Source organism: Pinus tabuliformis, chromosome X, assembly GCF_031772625.1.
Source record: "Pinus tabuliformis cultivar Carrire ecotype Pingquan chromosome X, CPIR1, whole genome shotgun sequence".
NCBI classification, from domain to species: Eukaryota; Viridiplantae; Streptophyta; class Pinopsida; order Pinales; family Pinaceae; genus Pinus; species Pinus tabuliformis.
The window spans coordinates 1334223786-1334229785 of record NC_142308.1 but is presented as its reverse complement, the minus strand read 5'-3'; positions in this window follow the sequence as shown (position 1 = coordinate 1334229785).

The following is a 6000-nucleotide window of genomic DNA, read 5'->3' as shown; positions in this document are numbered from 1 at the left end:
TGAAGAAGTAGAATGATTGTGTTATGAACCCAGCTCACAAAAAGATATGAAAGATAGATCAATGCCTTAGAATTCAGCCTCTTCAAGGGGGCAACTTCCTTTACATTACATGAATGAACAATTCTTGGATGATTCAAACAACAAAACCTCCTTTCTATATAAAGGAGTCTAAGGAGTCATAATATAACCCAGCCAACCTAACAATAATAATATAAAGCCACAAAAATAACAATAGAGGGATTCTATGGGGCACAATGATAACAATATGGGGACAATGGGGGCACAACAATACTAATAAAGGATACAACTACAATAGTAATGGGGTAATCACTGGTATTATAGAGACCTAACATGCCCCTCTCCTTCAAAAAAGTGTTGTCCTCAATGCTTGAGTAGTTCTGGATGCTTTTGTATAAAATTTTCATCCTCCCATGTGGAATATTCATCAGATAAGTTCTTCCACTTGATAAGATACTCCGAAATTGACCGATTTCGTAGCTGTCGAGTTCTTGTTTCTGTGACTGCTTCCGGTTCCAATATAATTTTTCCTTCCTTATCAAGTTTTGGAAATATCGTTTGAACTAGGAGCTTTTCGCCTATAACCTTCTTTAAACATGAAACATGGAAAACTGGGTGCAATCGAGAAGTTGCAGGAAGCTCCAATTTGTTAGCCATAGTACCAATCTTTTGCAACACCTTGTGTGGACCATAATACTTTGGTGATAATTTATTATCCTTCTTAGCTTGCTTGAGGGACATTTTCTTATATGGTTGTAGTCGTAGGAATACCCAATCACCTACATCAAAACTTCTTTCGATGTGATGTTGATCTGCCTGTTGTTTCATTCTATTCTGTGCTAACACGAGGTTATCCCTAAAGAGTTGGAGGACTTGTTGTTGATGTTGGATGTGATGTTCCACTACTTGAACCTTAGAATTTTCTCTTAAATATGATGTGATGGATGGTGGCTGATATCCATAAAGTGCCATAAATGGGGTAATTTTTTTTGTTGTATGGAAGGAAGTGTTATACCACCATTCAGCCAGAGGCAACCATTTGACCCATTGTGTCTATTTATCAGATACAAAGCAACAAAGTTATCCTTCCAAACATTTGTTTACTATCTAAGTTTTCCCATCAGATTGAGGATGATAAGATGAGCTATGAGCTAACTGAGTACTAAGACAAGAAAATAATTATGTCCAAAAGTTTCCAGTGAAAATGGGATCTATGTCACTTACAATAATCTTTGGGCTTCCATGTAGCTTTTGAATTGTTTCCATAAATGCAGTTGAAATTGTACTGGCTTTAAATGGATGTGATAATGCACAAAAGTGTGCATACTTGGTAAGTATGTCAACTACCACCATGATGACACTCTTTCCCTCAGACTTGGGTAAACTTGTGATAAAATCCATTGAAACCTCCTCCCAATGTTGGCCTGGACTGGATAAAGGTTGTAATAGACCTGGTGTCTTAATTGTTTTAACTTTATTTTGTTGGAAAACAAAAAATTCTGCCACAAACTTTTGAATATCCGATTTAAGGCCATCCCAAAAAAATTCCTTCTTAACCCTGTGGTAAGTTTTCTAAAATCCTGAGTGCCCTCCTAATGGAGAAGTGTGCAATTCCATAAGAATCTTTTGTTTTAGTTGGGAATTCTTACAGAGGTATAAGCGATATTTGTACCATAATGAATCATTTTTTGAGCTAAATGTATCAGATGTACTGGAATCTTGTTGTAACTTTCGAATAAGTGCCCATACTACTTCATCATTCTTCCATTCCTCCCTTGCTTCGTTTGTCCAATCTGGTTGGATAATAGAAATGGCGCACAACAATGATTCCACATCCTCATCCTTTCTTGAGAGTGCATCTGCCACCACATTTTATTTGCCTTTTTTGTAGATGATTTCAAAGTCATAACCCAACATCTTTGTGACCTACTTTTGTTTCTCTTCAGAGGATAATCTTTGTTCTAAAAAGTGTTTAAGGCTATCAAGATCCGTTTTTACCTTGAAGTGTCTTCCCATTAGGTAGGGTCACCATTTCTTAAGTGCATGGAGTATTGCCAACATTTCCTTCTCATAAATAGCTTTGTGTAAAAACTTTCCCCTGATTGGATGACTTTCAAAAGCAATGGGTCTTTCATCTTGCATTAAAATAGCACTAATTCCATTTCCTGAAGCATCACATTCCACAATAAAGGTTTTTGTGAAGTTCGGTATAGCTAAGACCAGTGCTTGGCACATTGCCTCTTTAAGATGTTCGGAGGCCTTTGTTGCTTCTAGAGTCGATGAAAATGCATATTTCTTCAATAATGTTGTTAGAGGTGCTGCTATTCTCCCATAATTCTTAAAAAATTTCAGATAATACCCTGTCAACCCGAGAAATCCTTGTAGATGCTTTATGGATGTGGGGATTTTCCATTCCTTAATGGCTTTAATTTTTCTAGGGTCTACCTTTACTCCTTCATGAGATACAACATGACCCAGATATTCCACCTCTTGTACTCCAAAGAAGCATTGGGATAGTTTTGCATATAATTGTTTCTCCTCCAACAGTTGTAGCACCCTATCAACATGTTCAACATGATCCTTCCAAGACTTGCTGTAGATTAGTATATCATCAAAAAATACTAACACAAATTTTCTAAGGAAGGGTTTAAAAATGGAATTCATCAAACCTTGAAATGTAGAAGGTGCATAGGTAAGGCCAAAAGGCATGACCAAAAATTCATATTGACCCTCATGAGTTCTAAATGCTATTTTCGGAATGTCTTCAGTCTTCATTCTGATTTGATGATATCCTGAACGAAGATCCAACTTGGTGAAGTAAATTGATCCATGAAATTCATCCAGTAATTCATCAATTATAGAAATGGGAAACTTATCTTTAATAGTGAGCTTGTTGACCTCCCTATAATCCAGACACATGTGCCATGATCCTTCCTTCTTGTGCACCAATACTACTGGAGCAGAGAAAGGACTTTGACTAGGTTGAATTATACCCGCCTCTAGCATTTCTGCAACCATACGTTCAATTTCACTCTTTTGGGCATAGGGATATCTATACGGCCTGATGTTTGGAGGAACACTTCCTGGAATCAGATGAATAGCATGATCATGATCATGAATAGGTGGGAGACCTTTGGGAGTCTCAAATACTTTGGAATTATTGTCCATGACTTTTTGGAGATCTGGAGAAATAGATGATTTCGATGTGGAAACATCTAGCGAACATACTTGTGCAATTACGCGTCTTTGTTCCTTTTTTAGAAGCTTTGCCATACCATTAGAGCTGATTATCTTTCCCGGTTTCCCTGCAATACCCCTTAATTCAACTTCCTTTCCTTCCGCAAAAAATTTAATGAAAAGTTCTTGAAAATTAAAAGCTATTGTACCCAAGGATTGTAGCCATTGGACTCCTAGTACAACATCAGCACCTCCCATTGGAATGGAAAGCATTGGGCTAGTCAATACATATTCTCCCATGGATAGCTTGATATTATGGCACTTTCTAGAGCAATTTATCATTCCTCCATTTTCAACCATCACTTGACACTCTCGTGCTAGATATAGGAAGCAATTCAATTCTTTTGCTACCTTACAATGAATAAAATTGTGGGTACTTCCTGAATCAATCAACACTATTACCTTTTTCTTCTTGATTTGTCCTTCTATCTTGATCGTTTGAGGAGTGGTAATTCCAGCCAATGCATTAGAAGATATGGTTGGATTCATTTATTTTTTATCCAGGCTTTGTTCCTAGATTATATCCTCTTCTTTTGACCTTTCTTTCTCCTTTTCTTCTTCCTCTTCACAATCAATGTAGAATAATATCTTCTCAGCACACTTATGACCTTTATTTTATTTGCTATCACAACTATAAAAAATCCCTTTTGCTCCTTTTTCTTCCAATTGTTGTGGTGTCAACCTTATAGGTTGTGGAAGAATAGGGGCAGCAACACTTCCATCTTTATAGTTGTGAGTGGTATGCTTCCTGGTTGCCATAATTTTGCTTTCCATTTTTCTTGCTAACCTGAATGCATTCTCTAATGAATCAGGTTCCCAAAGGCGAACATCATGTTGGATATTATCCTTTAAAGTCCATATGAACACATCAATCCTATGCTCCTCTGGAATATTTTTTACCCTTATGTTCAATTTTTGGAACTCCTCAATGTGATCCATTATTGAACCCTTTTGTTTGAGACTTATCAATTGGCTAAAAAAAAGTGTTGCTTTTGGTATCCTCATAATGTGCTGTCAATTATTTTGTAAAAATTTCCCAAGTGATAATTTGTTTACGAGAGCAAAGCCATTGATACCATACAAACGGATTTGGTTCCAAATATAAAGTTGCAATACGTACCTTTTGTGTGTTTTGCACATTATTGAGATCGAAATATTGCTCCATTTGTAATATCCATGTTGCGGGATCCTTGGCATCAAACTTACTCATATCAAATTTTGGAATATCGTGGGCTATCGGTCCAACATTAGAGTCTATGAAATCATGATTAACATTTCTTTTGTTCTCATCATGAGTTTCCTTTACTACCCTTTCACCATTAGTAAGCATTTCTTGTAGAAACTTTGTCAAATCTGTCTTCAAATCTTCCATGCCTATCTTCAAATCTATCTTCAAATTGTCCATCTTAGCTTCCATGCCATTCATCTTAGCTTCCATGCCCTTTATCTTAGATTCCACGCCATTTATCTTAGATTCCACGCCATTTATCTTAGCTTCTGTTAGCTTTTGTGAGAGTGACATTTGTTGCACTTGGTCTTGTAATTTTGATATATCATGTAGCATTTCTTCCTCTTCTTCATGAGTCATGCTAGCGCTTTCAGGTTTCTTACTAGGTGTTTTCATTTTCTTTCCTCGAGGCATCAATTACCGATAATAATGCTCTACTATGCCCTTTGAATTCTTCAAAATAATTTTTCAAACCAAGCTTAAGAAAAAATTTAAAAAAATCTACACATATTTTTTCACTTTATAGGAGCTCGATATTGCCTCTGATGTATCTCTATAATTTCAGATCATCCAATTACAAAACAATGATCTACAATAGTCCTCTGTTTCCTCTTTCCAATGCCACCAGTCTGATCCAGATTGGATTCTCCAAGGAAGAGTTATGCCAAATCTCCCACAGTGACCTGATTATAGACTAGTTCACTAGAGTGAACTTGTACGACGTTCCACGAGTCATTGTCTCAACCTTTTTCTCTGAAAAAAATATATACAAGAAACTACAGTCCGTCCTCTTTCTATACCTTCTTACGAAATTTCAATCCAATGCTCAAAGGTAAAGTTATGACAATTTTCACCAGGTCACCTGTTTGGAATGTAATTCAGGAGTCTGCAAAAAGACCAACTTCCTCAGATCATATATCGACAAATATGGCACGAAAAGCTCTGAAATTTAGACCCGACGTTCAATGTGATTCCTTCTCAAATGGGTTTTTTTTATCTTCTGAAACGTCACAGAAAAAAAGTTATAGCGAAAACTCCACGATCACCTATTTGGAGCAGCGAAACCCTAGAATCCAAAGCTCTGATACCAAATGTTATGGAACTAGCTCACAAAAAGATAGAAAAGATAGATCAACGCCTTAGAATTCAGGCTCTTCGAGGGGGCAACCTCCTTTACATTAAATAAATTAGCAATTCTTGGATGATTCAACTGAAAAAACCTCCTTTCTATATATAGGAGTCTAAGGAGTCACAATATAACCCGGCCAACCTAACAATAATAATATAAAGCCACAAAAATAACAATAGAGGGATTCTATGGTGCACAGTAATAACAATATGGGGACAATAGGGGCACAACAATATTAATAAGGTATACAACTACAATAGTAATGGGGTAATCACTAGTAATATAGGGACCTAACAGATTGGCAAAATCAGTTGCACAAAGTGACAACACTGAATTGCAACATGATGATTAGATCACTACGTTGCGTGATGATAGAGGCAAGAGAACT